The sequence below is a fragment of the Hyla sarda genome, chromosome 13, assembly GCF_029499605.1.
Source record: "Hyla sarda isolate aHylSar1 chromosome 13, aHylSar1.hap1, whole genome shotgun sequence".
Taxonomy (NCBI): domain Eukaryota; kingdom Metazoa; phylum Chordata; class Amphibia; order Anura; family Hylidae; genus Hyla; species Hyla sarda.
The window spans coordinates 22,942,587-22,963,147 of NC_079201.1; the positions used below are offsets into that span (position 1 = coordinate 22,942,587).

Consider the following 20,561-nt stretch of genomic DNA (forward strand, 5'->3'; position numbering starts at 1 on the left):
AATGGATTGGACAAAATTATTGCCACCGTTTAAAATTTGTGGAAAAATAAGATTGTTTCAAGCATGTGATGCTCCTTTAGGGTGCGTTCCCACAGGGCGTATATGCAGCGTATTTGACGCTGTGCAAATTTTACGGCAGCAGCGGGAAATACACTGTGTATCCCTTGCTCACTATACACACAGGGTTTTCCGGCGACAGCCCTATGTGTGTAGTGAATTTTGGAGGCGGGGCTGTGTGCCGGCGTGTCTGACGCGCGGCCCCGCCTCCAAAACTCACTGCACACATAGGGCTGCCGGCGGAAAGCCCTGTGTGTATAGTGAGCAAGGGATACGCAGCGAATTTCCCGCTGCTGTCAAATACGCTGCGTATACGCCCTGTGGGAACGCACCCTTAAACTCACCTGGGGCAAGTAACAGGTGTGGGCAATATAAAAAAAAATCACACCTGAAAGCAGATAAAAAGGAGAGAAGTTAATTTAGTCTTTGATTTGTGTGTCTGTGTGTGCCCCACTAAGCATGGACAACAGAAAGAGGAGAAGAGAGCTAATCTCCCTGGGCGTGGACAGAAGAGATAAATTGATGAAAGGTGTCAATGCAGGATAGTCCGGATGGTGGATAAGCAGCCCCAAACAAGCTCCAAAGATATTCAAGCTGTCCTGCAGGCTCAGGGAGCATCAGTGTCAGCACGAACTATCCGTCGACATTTAAATGAAATGAAACGCTATGGCAGGAGACCCAGGAGGACCTCACTGCTCACACAGAGACATAAAAAAGCAAGACTACATTTTTCCAAAATGAACATGAGTAAGCCAAAATCCTTCTGGGAAAACGTATTGTGGACAAATGAGACCAAGATAGAGCTTTTTGGTAAAGCACATCATTCTACTGTTTACCGAAAACAGAATGAGACCTACAAAGAAAAGAACACAGTACCTACAGTGAAATATGGTGGAGCTTCAGTGATGTCTGGGGTTGTTTTGCTGCCTCTGGCACTGGGTGCCTTGAATGTGTACAAGGCATCATGAAATCTGAGGATTACCAATGGATTTTGGTTTGCACTGTACAGCTCAGTGTCAGAAAGCTGGGTTTGCGTCCAAGATCTTGGGGCAGGACAATGACCCCAAACATAGATCAAAAAGCCCCCAGAAATGGATGGCAACAAAGCGCTGGAGAGTTCTGAAGTGGCCAGCAATGAGTCCAGATCTAAATCCCATTGAACACCTGTGGAGAGATCTAAAAATTGCTGTTCTGAAAAGGTGCCCTTCCAATAAGAGAGACCAAGAGCAGTTTGCAAAGGAAGAGTGGTCCAACATTCCGGCTGAGAGTGTAAGAAGCTTATTGATGGTTATAGGAAGCGACTGATTTCAGTTATTTTTTCCAAAGGGTGTGCAACCAAATATTAAGTTAAGGGTGCCAATCATTTTGTTCAGCCCATTTTTGGAGTTTGGTGTGACATTATATCCAATTTGCTTTTTTTCCTCCCTTTTTTGGTTTAGTTCCAATACACACAAAGGGAATAAACATGTGTATAGCAAAACATGTGTTCCTGAAATCCTTTTCTGCGAGAAATACTGAAAAAGTTCAGGGGTGCCAACATTTACGGCCATGACTGTACATTAAATTACATTACTTAACTCGTACTGATCATGAGTTACATCTGGAATTACATACCTCCCAATCATCCCTGATCTGGCAGAATATTTCAGATTTTAGGGTGATGCCCCGTCGTCCCTTAATGGCACATGTCCTGCACTAAACTGTAAATGCCTCCTACTGAGGCACTACAGATAAATGAGGCGCTGGGTAGGAAGTTTTACAGGGTCAAGAGCACTCGTGCCCGGCAGCTGCATTAAAAATAACTGAACACAGCTTTAATTCTGCAGCATCAAATACTGTGCATCAAATATGCGCAGGATACTGTACATTTGAATACACCCTAAAGAAGAATTCCTATTTCTCATATGCGGGCATGGTTAGGCCGTGGATGTGAGGGTGTAGTAAGGGACATGGCTTGTCCCATTTTGCTCTCAGCAAAAGTTGGAAGGTATGTGTATTTTACTCCAGAGCTGCACTATTCCACTGGTGGAGTCACTGTATACATACATTACTTATCCTGCACTGATCCAGAGTTACATTCTGTATTATACTCCAGAGCTGTACTCACTATTCTGGTGTAGTCACTGTGTACAAACATTACATTACTTTTTGAGCAGAGCTGAAATCTCCCAGCACTCTTTTCTAGTATATAATATATAATCACTATATTATAGGAGCTCAGCTAAGCTGTTAGGGGAACATCTAATGGTAAGCTTACTGACAGTTTCCTACAACAACCACTAGAATTGTGAATGAAGCTCTGAAATATATTGGATATTAATAACTTGGGAAAACAGACACAAAGTTAAGTTGTTTTACATTTCCTTTTCTTTATTAGTTTGGCACATTGTAGTTTATCACTTCCAGAAACATAACAATAGTTTCGTTTCTGGCTTCTTGTACACGGTCTTGTTTTTTTTACTTGCATAATAAGAAAATATGCAAGAAGGACAACTGCTTTTTCACAGTCTCAGTGTCAGTGTACCGTAGTGAAGGACACACTCAGCATCTGCTGTGTAATGCTTACAGTCCATTCTGTTGTGGCCATGATGGCATACACAAGAAGTGACAAAACACACATATATCCCTCAGACCTGAAACACCTGCCTTACTATCCGGAGGTCATATCCTCCTAGGAAATGAAACAACAAACCCTTAAAACAATAGGAATTTGAAGTAAATGACTCTTTATTTATAGATGTGAATTACCTTATATTTTCCTCTGAAGGATTATAATGACAGATGTGAAGCCCCATTTGTATGAACATATGGTAAGGTTCAGAAGTATTTGCACAGTGACAGTTTTTATCTTTCATCCTGTGCACCACCACAATGAATTTAAAGGAGAAGTGCAGTGAAAAATAACTTATCTCCTAAGGTATAAATGGAGGGGGCGTGTCGACCGCCGCTCCATGCAGGGGGTTGGCACGCCCCCTTACAGCAGGCTACCGAGGCCCCCGTTCAGGAGATCGCAGGGGTCCGATATCTGAACTTTGGATAAGGGAGAAGTTATTTTTTCACTATGGAGATATTCATTCATTATGGAGATATTGCGGATGAAGATTCTGTTAGCAGTGAGCGCTGACTAAATTAATTGGTTTGTCACGAGTTCAGTAAGTAAGAAGAATGCTCAGTCTGAGGTCAAATGGCTGACCCATTCACTAAAGAATATCCTATTTACATAACTTTACAAAAAGGCCTGGTTGAGAAGTACGCGGGGGGAAGGCACCCACCTAGGGCACCAACCCATATTAGAGGTGGAGGGCACAACATTTGGAGGTTGCCAGCATTCGATATAAAGAACAGGTATCCCAGATCCCCGGGCAAACACTGCTTTTAACTGCATCTCTGTCGTTGTAACATACATGGAGTTGAAAACTGCTGCGGATCAGAGCTTTTGGTTCTCTATCCTGCCACTTACTCTTGTAAGCCACAGGCTGCAGTGTACAAGAGGTTGTGAGTAATGTTAAAATGTCAGTGTTCAGGTGCAGGCAGAGCAATGAAATCACTACATCATACTGCTTTAACCAAACTGGAGGAAGAGGACTCAGTTGTTCAGTGTGGGATTTGCGAGAAGAGGAGTTTTTTTTCTTGCTAGTGCAAAGGGAGCATTATTAAGGGGTAGGGAGTATCTACCTACATACTACACTGTTCAAAAAAATAAAGGGAACACTAAGATAACACATCCTAGATCTGAATGAATTAAATAATAGTATGAAAAAACTTTCGTCTTTACATAGTTGAATGTGCTGACAACAAAATCAAACAAAAATTATCAATGGAAATCAAATTTATCAACCCATGAAGGTCTGGATATGGAGTCACACTTAAAATCAAAATGGAAAACCCCACTACAGGCTGATCCAACTTTGATATAATATTCTCAAAACAAGTCACAATGAGGCACAGTAGTGTGTGTGGCCTCCACGTGCCCGTATGACCTCCCTACAATGCCTGGGCATGGTCCTGATGAGGTGGCAGACGGTCTCCTGAGGGATGTCCACCCAGACCTAAAGCATCCGCCAACTCCTGGACAGTCTGTGGTGCAACGTGATGTTGGTAGATGGAGCAAGACATGATGTCCCAGATATGTTCAATCCGATTCAGGTCTGGGGAATGGGCGGCCAGTCCATAGCATCAATGCCTTCCTCTTGCAGGAACTGCTAACACACTCCAGCCACATGAGGTCTAGCATTGTGAGGAACCCAGGGCCAACTGCACCAGCATATGGTCTCACAAGAGGTCTGATTATCTCATCTCGGTACCTAATGGCAGTCAGGCTACCTCTGGCAAGCACATGGAGGGCTGTGCGCCCCCCCCCCCCAAAGAAATACCACCCCACACAATTACTGACCCACCGCCAAACTGGTCATGCTGCAGGATGTTGCAGGCAGCAGAACGTTCTCCATAGCGTCTCCAGACTCTGTCACGTCTGTCACATGTGCTCAGTGTGAACCTGCTTTCTTCTGTGAAGAGCACAGGTCGCCAGTGGCGAATTTGCCAATCTTGGTGTTCTCTGGCAAATGCCAAACTTCCTGCATGGTGTTGGGCTGTAAGCACAACCCCCACCTGCGGATGTTGGGCCCTCATACCCCCCTCATGGAGTCTGTTTCTGACCATTTCAGTGGACACATGCACATTTGTGGCCTGCTGGAGGTCATTTTGTAGAGCTCTGGCAGTGCACCTCCTGCTTCTCCTTGCACAAAGGCGGTGTTAGTGGTCCTGCTACTGGGTTGTTGCCCTCCTACGGCCTCCTCCACGTCTCCTGGTAGTGCCTTCATGCTCTGGACACTACGCTGACAGACACAGCAAACCTTCTTACCACAGCTCGCCATGATGTGCCATCCTGGATGAGCTGCACTACCTGAGCCACTTGTGTGGGTTGTAGACTCCATCTCATGCTACCACTAGATTGAAAGCACTGCCAACATTCAAAAGTGACCAAAACATCAGCCAGGAAGCATAGGAACTAAGAAGTGGTCTGTGGTCACCACCTGAAGAACCACTCCTTTACTGGGAGTGTCTTGCTAATTTACACCTGTTGTCTGTACCATTTGCACAACAGCATATGAAATTGATTGTCAGTGTTGCTTCCTGAGTGGACAGTGTAGGAGAAAATGGCAGGAGTCCCCACGCGGGGGTATCCCCTGGAAAAAATTCCTCGGCGTTTGCTGTGAAAGCGCTTCTACATTGCGACAATAAATGGCTGAAACTTCTTGATTAGAAGGGGGGATTTATTGTACAAATGGGTTACAAAAATAAAGAATAAGAAATGAATTTCAGAAGGTGGACAACGCGTTTCAAAAGTGGAATCCTTTCTTCTTCAGACCGCGTGGGGACTCCTGCCATTTTCTCCTACATTATTGCCACCGCCTGCCAGCGATCTCGGCAAGAAAGCTGCTCCCGATCACCAACCGAAAAGAACTTTATCCCACCGGGTTCTCGAGGACAGCGGCACCCTTCTGCTCACCGTGACTCCAACTGCGCTCTGACGGCAAGGGACCAGTATCACTGACAGCAGCTGCAACATCTGCCAGCGGACATCTGGGACACACCAGCCGACGGTACCCATCCCACAGAAGCAACGCTCCAGAACGCCGACACCGGCTGGCACCCCGCAGCACCGGAGACCAGCCGGAACATCGGCCAGCTGTTCCACCGGTTAGTGGCCCCGGAACCTTGCCGCACACCAGCAAAAACGCTTCACAGAGTTGTGCCTGGTTGCAGCACAACTCTGAAAGGTGAGCAGAATAACCCCCCCCCCCCCTTCCTCTCCCGACCTACCCCCCCTTTACCCCCTAGAATTAAAAGGGTAAAGGCACCATCAAGGCGCCATCTCTGTGTTTTTTTCTTTTTACATATTCTTCCTGAGTGGACAGTGTGATTTCACAGAAGTGTAATTGACTTAGAGTTACATTGTATTGTTTAAGTTTTCCATTTATTTATTTTTGAGCAGTGTATATAGGGTGATCTATCTACCTGGTATATACCTACTATATTTTGGGGTCTATTTAACTACCTACTAAATAGGGGATGTAGATAGTTACTAAGCAGCTACTACTGGAGTTGTCTAAATGTTGTAAAGAGGTTTACTTTACCAAGGAAAGAATTCTGTAGTCATCAAGTTTAGTTGTCATTTGTCCACTTCCAGGTGGAGCATTTTGTTGAGTTGAATACTCCCTTAACGGGTTGTCCGTGGATTTTTTTTTTAATGTACATAGGCGGGTAATAAACATAAAAACAGCTATACTTACCTGCCTCACTCTTCCACCATTGCTGTTATGGAGCCCCAACCCAAATGCACAGAACCTCTGGGATTAAGATCGGAACGAAACATTGCTTGCTTAGCCAATCTACGGGTTTAGCAATGTCAGGCCCCAGTTGCTGGTAGCTACATGGGCAATGATGCATGCCAAACCCAATCCCGAAAGTGCTGTGCATTAGGATTGGGGCTATTGTAAGAGCAGCATTTTGTAATGTTTATTACTTGCCTCAAGTTTCTGCCATCTATTGCTTTTGTCTTTTGCAGCCTTACATTTGTCTCCTTCATTTGCCTTGTTACATCACATTTTGCCCCTGATTTAGTAAGATTGGAGTGTAGTTTTATTTGTGGGTTTTGATTCCCAAAAGGTATTTTTCCAAGGTAATTACTAATGTTTCCCTACGTTTTTTTAACAACTGCTCTGAGCTGTAGGGTTTTCCACAGCTCAAATCCACCAAATGTTTTCAAAATTGACGGGAATACACCCCTTTTAGGCAGTCATGCCCCTTTTTCCACGTAAAATGGAGAGTTGGTCAGGTTTTTTAGATTCTGACACAGACACAATTTGTGGCGCAATGGGCCAAATTCTGGCACACAAATCGACAAAACAGGTCTGGTTTACAATAGTAATTCAGGGCCATTGAACATTCCCATGAACACGCACCGAATGCAAGATCTAACACTTGGAATCAGTTTCAGGCCATGTATCTCCTTACTATGGGATGAAATAATTAGACAACTAAACTGCTGAGCTTTCTTATAGAGAACAAAAACTCTTTGCTGCGCCAAACAGCGCTTTAAAACTGCAAATGAGCACTGTTATTAATAGCGCTAATTTTCAGTTTAAAAGTGACTGCATGGCACCCTCCTTCATCTTTGGATTCCTGGTTGGGGTAATCTGCAGCTGCCTAGTTTGCCTAGTGGAAGCGCCGTCCCTAACAGGGAACCTGATGAAAGACACCGGAGGGAGCCACCCATTGGCATTCCACATTGTGATGGTGTACCGAGGCAAAATATTTAAAACTGAGCTACTGTCCAAATATTTTTGCACCTACCTATATATTAGTTTTAAGAAACTTGTTAGTATAGTTATTAAATCCACAATGTATAAAACAACAGTTTACATAAAATGCTGTAAGATTTGCACATATCACAATAATTTTTGGTATAAACCAAATATAATGCAGTTTAGGCTTGCCAAGTATGGCAATTTAAAAAATGCATGCAGAGTGAGAAATGTTCAAAGCAAGACTAAGATAGGGCTCAACAACATTAAAGGGGTACTCCGCCCCTAGACATCTTATCCCCTTATCCAAAGCATAGGGGATAAGATGTCTGAAAAGGGGGGTGCCGCCGCTGGAAACTCCCGCGATCTCTCCTGCAGCACCCCTGTCATCTGGTGCATGGAGCGAGCTTCGCTCCGTGCCTAATGACTGGCGATGCAGGGGCCAGAGGATCGTGATGTCACGACCCAGCCCCCTCGTGACATCACGACCCGCCTCCTTAATGCAAGTCTATGGGAGGGGGCGTGGAGGCCACCACACCCCCTCCCTTGGATAGAGGATAAGATTAGAAGTGCATCAGCTACTGTTTCTGCCATTTTAGTATTCCAATGCTGTCTTCAAAGTGGTATTTAATATCAGTAATCAAAGCATTGAGTACTCATCTAACAAAGCTGAAAACTCCCCCCCCCCCTTTTTTTTTTCCACTTAGCAGTTAATCAAGTAAATACAAAGACAAGTAGCTATGCTTACAAAATAGCCAATGTAGTACTTTTCCTTTTATGTCAGCTATTGTTCTTCTAGTGCTGTCTGTCTCGTTTGGATATTCAGATTTGTAGAAGTAATGTTATCCTTGTCCATTTGTGTTATACTGGAATTTTCTATTTCTTGATCTGATATTAATTGCAGACATAGCACACTTTTACTTAGTGCAGTAATAGTCCAGTCACTGTCATTTTTATTGGAAGGTTTATATATGATTGCCCCAAATTGTTCACAATAGAACTGGACTGGACTAAGTTTTTTTTACTCATTGGCCCTGATTTACTAAGAGTGGAGTGTTTATTCTGGAGTGATTTCAATATCACTCTTTTTTTTTTTTCTGGCTTATTTACTATTCTTTCGCACATTTCATTTTTTTTGTGTTGCACGTTTTTTTATGTCGCACTAGTCAATTGTGTCGCACAAAATCAGAGGTAAAGAAATTGGTTGTGTGAGTCAAAATGGTTTAGACTTGTTTGTTTAAAAATGTTTTCATGAATCAAAAGTATTCATGAGTTATAATTTTTCAAACATTACAACAATTATCCTTGTTTATCAGCTTGGGTGTTAAATTGATTTAAACCTAATATTGCAAATGTGTTAAAAAGAAAAGAAAAATTATACATTAACTATCACAAAAGCATTCAATATTTTATTTATAAAAGTGTTGAACTGTACAAAATGTTGTCAGGATAGAAAACACATTACTTTAACACACCACAATGGTGAACAGTCCCTTGTTACAAATCCCTCCATTTTTTGATTTTCACTCGTCCTCTTGGCTGTCAGTTATTCTGTGAGCCAAACTCACGCTTTTTCTGGAGTTATTTTTGAAGTACTCTGAGTATTTTCAGCTTTTTGTCGTGAACACGCCCATTTTTGGTTTAAAGGACAACTGCAGCGGTATGACACTTATCCCCTATCCACTGGATAGGGGATAAGTGTTTGATCGCGGGGGGTCCAACAGCTGGGACCCCCCCGCGATCTCCCTAACGGGGCGCCGCCATTAGCGCTCATGGTGAGCGCTAAGGCGCATAGCGTCGACCTAGAGGTCGACGGTGACGCCCCGTCTCCTCCCCGTCCCCATACAGTTCTATGGGGGAGACGGGGAGGCACGAACGCTGCCTCCCCCATAGAGATGTATGGAGGAGGCGTGCCGGATGCAACGTTATGCTGCAGCTGGAACGACCCCTGCACGGGACAGCCGCGGCCCCGTACAGGAGATCACAGGGGGTCCCAGCGGTCGGACCCCCCGCGATCAAACACTTATCCCCTAAGTGTTAATCACGCTGCAGATGTCCTTTAACCATGCCCATTTCAGAGTTAAAAAAAAAACACTCCGAGTGTTTTCAAAAGTGTAGGTTGTGCTGCTACAAAAAACAACTGGAGAGATTGAAACATCTGTGCATTACATGGACACAAAATGGGCAAAAGGATTGGGACACCTATATGTTGCACCTACAGGAAAGTTTAATAAAGACAGCAATATTAGAAAAACATCCCCAAAAATGAATGCCTTGAAAACCAGAGCCATAAAGTTCCCGGTGAAGCTCTGTCACAGGGTTAAGAACAAGCAGCCCTGTTCTTTACATGCACCCCTGTCCCTGCCTACTTGGACAATCTGCCCTAGGTAGCAACCCAGAACTTGGTGATGGTCCCTTTCCTGACTAAGTGCAAAGGAAGAGGGATAAGGAGGACAGTAAGCTCAAAGTCAACAAATCAGGATCAGTTCCAGGATGTCACGTCAATGTCCAATTCAGTATGCAGATAGTCCAAAGGCCTAATCGAGGAGAGTTTGTCAAGGTCAAAATAACAAAAGCAGAAGGGGTAATCTGGGTTGCAAGCAAAGAAACACAGCAATACTAAACACAGCAAGAACATATTTGAGGCACAAAAGACCCGTCACAGTCGGATGTGGCCAGCAGCTGCCTGTTTAAATGTGCCACGGTCAGGAAGAATGGGACACTGGTGCTAAGCCTGATTGGTCTGGAATACATGTTACCTGATAGGCCAACCAACCCTGTTATCAGTAGGGATGGTTGCCATAGTGAGGAAGCCACACTGCAGGCACCGAAGCAAAGAATCCGGGTTCGACGCAGGAGCACAGGCAGGTGAGTAATTCAGTTATTTTGTGTGAGATGAGGTGTTGTCGCAGTTATTGAGTCAGCAGAGTGTTGGTAATTTTTATGCACTGTGCGCCTCAGCACTCGATGACCCTAATCTGTAACTTTACATGGTCTACACTTCACGGCTGAATTGCTCTGATTTAACTTTTCAATAATACCACTTACAATTGACCATGGAAGAAATTTCAGTAACGGACTTGTAGCAAGAGTGACATCCTATTACAGTACTACTCTGGAATTCAGTGAGTTCTATCACCCATTCTATGACCAATGTTTGTAAAGGTAGACGACACTGGTAGGGGCTGGATTTTATACACTAGTGGAAACAGGACTGAATGAAACACTTGAATAATCATGACATTTTTCCAATACACAGTCCTAGCAATAAACTTATTCATATGGCAGCCATGATGTCTGGTTTGATTTGTTACTTCCTGCATTCATTTGCTTCTGCTTGTTGGTATAACAATTAATAATGTGTTTTCCTGTCTGACAACAACTGGCTCTCATGTTTTGGCACTGTTTCGTACTCACATGAAATATTCAGTCAGATTATACATATCCTGCTTTACATTCCCAAAGCAAGATACTATCAATTAAAAATTCACATCCGAAAGAAAATAAAAAATTGTACGCTTGGTACCCCCCATGAGAACAGTTTTTACATGAATATACTATAATTAAAGCTGCAGTGAAGCTCCTTGCATGCATCATGGATTGCAGGTGAGGTAGTTATCTAATATTATGTTAGACAAGCACTTTAATTACAGTGCTAGTAATCTGTTAATAGAAAATATATAATCTGACACAATCAGAAAATTATATATATACCCCACATACACCAATAAGCCTTAAGCATCCATGACCCTGCTGACTCTGTTTATCCCATACAGTAAGCGGCATAAACTTAATGAAAATATAAGGGTACTGATAAAAACTACAAATCACGGCTCATACATTACTGTATACGGGGGAAAAAAAGTTATAGGGATCAGAAAAGGACAATTTTATTTTCAAACAAAAAGTTATAATTTTTTTTAAACTAGTAAAATAAAATAAAACCTGTATACAAATTGGGTATCATTCTAATAGTATGGGCATACAGAATAAAGATAAAAGGGGAGATTTATCAAACCCTGTGTAGAGGAAAAGTTGACCAGTTGCCCATAGCAATCAATCAGATCGCTTCTTTCATTTTTCAGAGGCCTTTTCAAGAATGAAAGAACCACTCTACACAGGTGTTATTTAAGTTTTAATTAATAAAGACCTTACATACTATTTTAGTTTAGAAATTATTTTCTGTACCAGGACAAGTGGATTGTCATGAGGGACAAGTAGATTGTGCTCCGGTTTTATTCCCTTGGACAAGTAGTTTTTTATTTTTTTTTTATTTCCACACTCCTGCCAGATTGAAGACTACAAGATTTCAGGACTATTTCTTAGTATTGATAGTAAAATGCTAAATTAGAAAAAACACTACCAAAAATTCTTTAAAAATTTGCTTCACATAACAGGATATTAACAGTAGGTAATTTTTTGATGACACATTCCCTTTATACTTAAACAGCTTCTGTTGTCGTCGCACCCCACTTCTCCTTAGGAGGTACCAAAACTGGATTTTATTCATTCATTCACCGATTATAGCCATTATTTATTTTTGGCAATTTGCTTGCACATCTACCTTTCACTGACTGGGCCCTGTCCAAGCCACATGAACATTGTTAGAAGCAAACTTTTCAGCCAGACCTTACTAACTATTAAGTGGGGTCAGTCACTAAAGTGTCAATCTCCACTGTGATTTTACCTGATTAACACACTTATATGTCTGGCTCCAGATTAGCTTCTGCCGAGGTTGTAAAGTCAATTTTTCTTAAAATAAAAAGATAACCTTGCAGTGTAATGAATTGAAATCATCTTGAAGAAGATGTACTCTGGTTTTGAGGTTCCGCAAGAGAAAAAAATTATTTGTTTAAGCATCTTAAAGTGTACCTGTCATTAGCAAAAACTTTTTATATAATGTAGAAAATAACATTGTATGTATATTTGTAATATATATTGGTAAAAAAAAAAAGTGTATATTTTTTGTCCCTGCAGCTATTGCCTGTGTGTCTCTGTGAGGAGACCAAATACAGGATGTGTGGATGGAAAAGCAGAGCTCGGTGCAGGGAGACTTTGTAACAAGCTCCCGGCTCACACAGCAGGCTGATTGACAAGCCAGGATCCTGCACAGAGCCCTACTTGTCCTGCCTGTATTTACACTCCTCACAGAAACTAAACATGTAATAGCTACAGTGATAGCATTTTTTTATTTAAAAAAAATACACATTTTTTAATCAACGTATATTATAAATAAACATATAATGGTATCATCTACATTTTATGAAAAGTTTTTGTTAACTACAGGTACACTTTAAAGGAAAACTGTCAGCTTGCTCCCCCCACAATAACCAGCGGTACTGGCTGATATCTTAGTTTTTCCCTATATGCCAATTAAGTGCTAACTGGCACAGACGGGCTAACTGGCACTCTGACTTCACCGCCGCCAGCTGCAGCGCCGACCAGCTCATCAATATTCCTCCCCTCCCTCTTCATTACAGAGCAGGTAGAAGAGGGAGAGGAGGATGGAGGAGAGGAATATTGATGAGCTGGGCTGTGGCGTCAGAGTGCCAGTTAACGCTGCCTGTGCCAGTTAGCAGTTAATTAGCATAAAAGGAAAAACAAAGATTTTGGCCGAACGGCTGGGCGGATCTGGGCACACTAGGTATCAAACTGATCAGGGTCCCCCGCACTACCAGCCAGTACCGTTGGTTAGTGCGGGGAGAGCAAGCTGACAGTTTTCCTTTAAGGTAACTATAAGGTGCCTAATATAGCAGCTGCCCTGTGGCAGCAGAGGGGCTAGGCTAATGCTGGTTCCATTCTCCTTTCTACATGGGCAAGCTGCCCCTTCTCCAAAATGTAAAGTGTGATGAGGTGTATGAGAAACACCTCATGCATCATAGGGTTACAGGAAGAGACAGTAAATATAAACCCACCTGCGACCTATGCCATGCAGATCCCTCAGAAGAATTGTTGCTAAATCTGACAACATTTTTTTAAATGTATTTTGATACAGAGAGGCACGGGTGTAGGCTTTGCTGGGCACCATCTGAAAAATGAATATAACAATATATTAGTGAAAAACATTGTAGCTAGATCTGCATGAATGACTGAATGTTCACAATGAGACTCATACAATACTAGGTGCACTTCTCATCACTGATCTCTATACATTCTCTGGTAACTGTGCACATACTGCAGTATTATATCACTGTAAGTGTAATGTAATAACTGGGATGCAGTCAGGATCAATATAGAAGCAGGGAAAGTGAGATGATTTTAAAGAAGCTCTGACAGTTCTCCTTGACTACCACATCTGAGGGCAGCATAAAATACAGAGAAATATACATTCTTGCACTGCCCTCAGGTATGGTTGCTTAAAAGACCTGACATAGCCGCTTTAAAAAAAAAAAAATAATCAATGCTGCGAAATGCAATTTGCTTGGCCATGATGCAGTCCCTCTTTAAAAGCATTTTCCTATTTTCTGAAAGAGGTGGCAGATCAGTAAGTTGGGTTTTGGGGGAGTTCTGACCTCCGGGATGCTACTAATCCAGAGAATAAATACACTGTAGTGTTAGTGTAATAGTCACCGATAAACAAATACTATACCCAAACCGTAGGTAAAAGTGCACCGATAAATATGCAACACAAATGATGGTGCACAGGACAAATCACATAAAGGCAAAAACTTGAATAATCAAATAAACTAACCCCACTACGTGCATAATAGTGTACATGGCCTATATGGATGATCCGGAAGGTCAGTGTGACCCAATTATAGACGTTGGCGCACATGTTTGAAGGCCGGACTATGTATAATGATTGGTGACTGTGTGTCTATCACATATACTAGTATCTTATTGCTCAGGTGTATACATATATAGCGAGGAGACAGTTTGGTTAGTCACGCCCCCTGAGGAAGCTCGTCTGTAGTGAAACAATCGTTGGGGATGGGTAGGTATGGTCTGGCACCCTTTATGGATTATTCTTCTTTCTAATGTAGGAGTTTGTTAACACAGTGTTTTTCGTTTATATTTTTGTATGCTGTTTTTAGCTGTGCTGTCCTTACATATATATATATAATTTCATCCTATATCCATATCTTATGGGTCCTTCATACCTATCTTTTGTGTGTGTTTTGGTGTTTTTAACATTGTGTCCTATTGTATATATATGTATTGGTCTCAATAAAGATATATTTGCCTTTATGTGATTTGTCCACTGCACCATTTTTTGGTTCTAATTTCGGGGTTGCAGCATTAGTGTAATGCTGCATCCCATTCTATGTAAGGATGAGTGAACTGACAGTACGAATGAATGAAACCGAATCTTAAGCAGCTGTGGATGATTGATTTAAGTAGTAGCAGTTCCTTTTTTCAAAGTGCTCCAACTCCCTGGAAAAGTTTGGTGTGACTATTCCAGGGAATCGGAGCACTTGCAAAGTGAAACTACTTTTTCTAGGAAAGACAAATTGACTGTGGCTACTTGAGATTTAGCAATTCCACAGCATCACATCGCTAAATCAGAGCAATGGTGCCTTCCTTCACTGTGGCTAGATTCCTACAGATCAATTAATGGCATACCCTAACAATATACTATCACCTCACAAGATCGAAAATATCCTTTTAGGGTCTATTCACATGTATAGTATCCTGCACATAGTTAACATGTAGGATCTGAAGCTGTCTCCAGTCATTTAGTTTACATTGAACTCTGCAGCATAAAATCTGCAGCTTCAAATCCTTTGCATCAATTAATACTGTACTTGTGAATAGACCCTAAAGCTAACTTATTGAGGCTCATTTCTTTATTTATATAGCTTCAACATTTTCAACAGCAGTGTCCAGAGCTTGCTAACCCTAATTTTCTGGCATGGACGGGTAAATGGTGAAAGTTTACAACATTGTTGTCACATTATTGCAGACACATTCTAACAACCAAACAATGCCAGTTAGAATATAATACTAGTATCAAATTCAGATCAGAACGTTTGCTCATTCATGATCTCTTGTTTTTCCAAGTTTATTGTCTCTTCATTTTTGAGCTGAATGCGGCACACCATGTACAAGTCTGTTTAATCAGTGTTTTTTTTTTTCTTACTTAGGGGACGTTCTAATTTTGCGGTTTTTGCACGCAGTTGTGGTTTCATCGGCATACAGCAACATTAGAACGTACTCTTATAATAATCAAGATATAAACTGGATAAAATCGAAGCTACATTTCTTCTCAAATACTTAAAAGTACAAACTATAGAAAGTACTAAAAAACAGGCCTGAATAATCAAATCTGTTCAATTTCCTATAAGTGTCAAGGGTGATGTATCTTCGCTTCCATCAAAATAAAGGGATTTACTTTTCACTTTTGAGTTTTAATTTTTTTTCTCTCCTCCAGGACAAATTGTACTTTGTAATGATATTCCTCATTTTACCATAAAATGTACAGCAAAAAAATAAATAATAATTTGTGTGGGAGGGGTTGTTTTTACGAAGTGTGCTTTATGGTAAAAATAAAACATTATCTTTATTCTGTAGGTCAATACAATTATAAAGATACCCCTGTTATATAGCTTGTTTTATTTTACTACTTTAAATTTTATTTGCCTTTTTTTTTTTGTATGATTAAAATTACTTTATTCTGACCACTATTCCTTTTAAATTTTTCAGTATACAGGGAAGTATGAGGGCTTATTTTTTTGCAATGTAATCTGTAGTTTTTTATCTGTACCATTTTTCTTTCATGGTAGGGTCACAAGTAGCGCATTCGCTGCATATTTGATCCTGTGGATGCGCTACTGCCCATCCCTAGAGTGTGCCTCCAGCTGTGCCCGTGTCCTGCTTGCAGCAGCAATCCGCCACTACGAGCAGACACAGAGGGAGCTGCAAGTCCCACACAGATGAGCAGCTCTCCAGACATCGCTGCCACTTCCCCTGCTCCCTGAGCAAGGCCGAGAGCGGCCGCAATGTCTGGAGTACACTGTGCATGCACGACTCGCAGCTCCCTCTGTGTCTGCTTGTAGTGGCGGATTGCTGCTGCGAGCCAGACACGGGCACAGCTGGCGACACACTCTAGGGAAGCGCAGTACCACATTTGCAGCATCAAATACGCAGCAGATGTTCTACATGTCACCCTACCCTTAATGAAACCTTCTGATCGTTTTTTCATTCATCTTTTTCTGGTACATGAAGTGATTCTTTTAACATTCTGAAACGCTATGTTTTAATGATTCTGATATTTCTGCATGTGGTGACACCAAAACAGAGCCATAAGTTACATACTTTTGACTAGGTAGAATACTGGAATTCCAGGGTGGAAATTATCAAGGGTCGTGTAGATGAACTATTTTTCTGCATCTTTAAAGAGGTTGTCCAGGAATTACAACTTCGCTCCATTCATTTCAATGGAACTGAGCTGCAAAACCACACCTAACCTGGAGACAGACAGAGAGCGGTCTTTAACCCCTTAAGGACTCAGCGTTTTTCCGTTTTTGCATTTTCATTTTTTCCTCATCACCTTCCAAAAATCATAACTCTTTAAATTTTGCACCTAAAAATTTATATTATGGCTTATTTTTTGCGCCACCAATTCTACTTTGCAGTGACATTAGTCATTTTACCAAAAAATCCATGGCGAAACGGAAAACAAAATCATTGTGCGACAAAATTGAAGAAAAAATTTAATTTTGTAACTTTTGGGGGCTTCCGTTTCTACGCAGTGCATTTTTCCGTAAAAATAACACATTATCTTTATTCTGTAGGTCCATACGGTTAAAATGATACCCTACTTATATAGGTTGGATATTGTCGTACTTCGGAAAAAATCATAACTACATGCAGGAAAATTTATATGTTAAAAATTCTCATCTTCTAACCCATATAACTTTTCTTTTTTTCTGTGTACGGGCCGGTATGAGAACTCATTTTTTGCGCCGTGTTCTGAAGTTTTTATCGGTACCATTTTTGTATTGATCGGACATTTTGATCGCTATTTATTCATTTTTTCATGATATAAAAAGCAACCAAAAATACACTATTTTGGACTTTGGAATTTTTTTGCGCACACGCCATTGACCGTGCAATTTAATTAACAATATATTTTTAAAGTTTGGACATTTTCGCATGCGGCGATACCACATATGTTTATTTTTATTTACACTGTTATGTTTTTTAATGGGAAAAGGGGGGTGATTCAAACTTTTAATAGGGAAGGGGTTAAATGACCTTTGTTAACTTCTTTTTTTTTCACTTTTTTTTTGCAGTTTTATAGCTCCCATAGGGACCTATAACACTGCACACACTGATCTGCTATACTCATCCCTGCAAAGCCATAGCTTTGCAGGGATCAGTCAGATAGGCGGTCGATTGCTCAAGCCTGTAGCTCAGACTTGGAGCAATCAATCGACGATCGGACGCCGCGGAGAGATTTTATCGCGATGTCCCGATCAGCGCAACTGAGCTGCCAGAAACGGTTTACTTTTGTTTTCTGAAGGGTTAATAGCATGCCGCACTGCGATCAGTACCGCGCGCTATTAGCCACAGGTCCTGGCTGTTAGGCCGTGGCCCCGCGTTATAGATCGGGAGCGGACTCATGACGTAGCAGTACGTCATGAGTCCTTAAGGGGTTAAAGGGGTTCTCCACCATAAGGTGATTTTAGCATGTACCTGGCAGACAGTAATGGACATGCTTAGGAAGGATCTGCACTTGTCTTGGGGCTAAATGGCTATGCTGTGAGATTACCATTACAGCTGTGGCTAGCTTTTTGTGAACTTGTATTTCCTGTTTGACTTATGTTTTTTTTTTACTGCAAATCCCAAAATGCCATTTTCCTCCCTCCCACACATCAGCCACCCCACCCATTGAAACAAAAGACCTGAGGGTGCCTTCAGCTGTTGCATTAGTTGCAGATTGATCCCTCCACCCTTTGAAGCAGACAGGCTCCCTGTCATCAGCTGACTAGTGAGTCAGGTCTCGGCCGCATTGCAAGCTGGGAAAAATCCAAGACAACAGTAATTTTGTATTCTGGTAAAATAAATAGTGGGGTGAAAATAACAGAAGAATTGTGAGAAAACCGTCACACACAGGTACAGACACTATATTATGGACTACACTAACTTTACAGCCCCTGTAGCACAGTCAAATAAAAAAATTCCTGGAATACCCCTTTAAAAGAAAATAGGTCTGTATTTCGATTTCTGGACAACCCCTTCAATTTGTATAATGTTAATATGTACTTTTTTACATTTTTTTTTTTTTTTTATGGTTGCATGTTTAAATTACACTTTAGTGCACTCCTTTGTATGGTTCTGTCTCTGCAATTTTTTACCCGGTTGCTCCAAAATGTGTAATTTTTCACACATGCTGTGTAAACCAGGTCTAGGCTGGCGTAGATCAGTGACAAATTAAGAGCTCTGCTGCAAATTGCACATGATAAATCCATGACCACTTCAAAAAGTTAACCAGACTATGGCATAGCTACACGATTTTAGAAAAAGCATCTAAAAGAAAAGTTGCAATGAAAAGTCTCTAAAAAGCATCTGTGACAAATCAACACCACAAAATGAGGCTAAAACCAATGATAAATTTCCCCCTCCAGTACACCACAGCATATAATCAGGTACCGTTTAACTTAAGGACATGCATCATAAATGTGTAGTGCTGCGTGCAACACTGCATTCGCTATATAGCAGGTAAATTCAGGATACCTACAGCAGCCGGGACGCACAGATAATGGCAAACATCAGCAATCATGTTGATGTCTGCCATTAAGCCTATAAATGCCATGATCAATGCTGATCACAGCATCTTTAGTGAAATTGGAGTCTGTTCGGGTGGGCCCATCGGACCCCCATAGTGCAATCACAGGGTCTGATGAGCACAAATGGCTTGCAGGATGGCTGATCTTGTAAAAAATATATATAACAAAACTAAATAAAGAGAAAAACACAGCATACATGCTATCACCACATGGCAAAATGTCCAACCCATTAAAATTTTATGTTTATGATGCACGGTGAAAAGCGTAAATGTAAAGAAATACCAATAAGCCAGAAATGCTGAATTTTAGGTGCAAAATTGAAAGGGTTAGAATTTTTAAAATGTGCAAAAACTGAAAAACCCTGAGTCCTTAAAGGGGTACTCCACTGGAAAACATTTTCTTTTAAATCAACTGATGCCAGAAAGTTAAACAGATTTGTAAATTACTTCTATTACAAAAATCCCCATCCTTCCAGTACTTATCAGCTGTTGTATAATACACAGAAAGTTCTTTTCTTTTTGAATTTCCTTTCTGCATGACCACAAGTGCTCTCTGCTGACACCTCTGTCTATGTCAGGAACTGCAGTTGCAGTCAGGCAGAAATGAAATTCAAAAAGAAAAGAACTTCCTCTGTATTATACAGCAGCTGATAAGAACTAGAAGGATTGGGATTTTTTAACAGAAGTAATTTACAAATTGGTTTTCTCCTATTTCTAACATGTTTATTCTCGTAGGGTATATGTCATTCACAAGATCTATTCAGGATACTCTTAAAAATGTTCCATTAAAGAGTACCTTTCACCAAACTAAACTTTAAATTTATTGTTCCTTATGTAATTATAAGATACTCAACCTTTATTTGTTTTTAATGTGATTGAAACCACTAGATGGCTCTGTCCTGTTCCCTGCCACAAGTCAAACAGTATGGTCTCCTTCCGGGCTAGCAGGAGACCAAATTCAGGAAGTGGGTGCGGGGCATGGCGAGGCACAGCTCTCATAGGCTTCTGTGACATCGCACCTGCTGGGGAATGCCTACTTTCTCTTGCCGGGAGCTCACACAATGTGAGCAAGGGGAAAGGTATGATACAGAGCTTTTTAAAGTTTGGAAATTTTTTAAGGGCAGACAGGAGTGCAGTGTCAGGCAGGTATCATGGCAGGAACGCCGAGGACCTCAGTGTAGAGGTAACAGCTGTGTCGTACTTGACGGAAGTAAGACACAGCTGTTACCTCTATGCTGAGGTACTCGGCGTTCCTGCTAGGGATCGACCGATTATCGGTATGGCCGATATTATCGGCCGATAATCACGATTTTGGGCATTATCGGTATCGGCAATTACCTTGCCGATAAGCCGATAATGCCCCGCCCCGCCACCCCCCCCGACCCGCTGCACCGCATCCCCGACCCACCGCACCGCGTCGCACCCCCCACCGTGATGCTGGGCGGTATACCGTAATGGATTTTTGC

The 20,561-nt window shown here is 41.6% G+C and overlaps 1 protein-coding gene across 1 annotated transcript in view; it reads right to left on the reverse strand.

The window, feature by feature from the left end:
- Positions 1 to 20,561, reverse strand: part of ABCA5 (ATP binding cassette subfamily A member 5) — a 203,305-nt gene that overhangs the window by 147,242 nt on the left and 35,502 nt on the right. Inside the window, exon 3 of the mRNA XM_056550216.1 lies at positions 13,280 to 13,392. The gene's annotated coding sequence lies outside the window, so the exon portion shown is untranslated. The remainder of the gene's footprint in view (positions 1 to 13,279; positions 13,393 to 20,561) is intronic.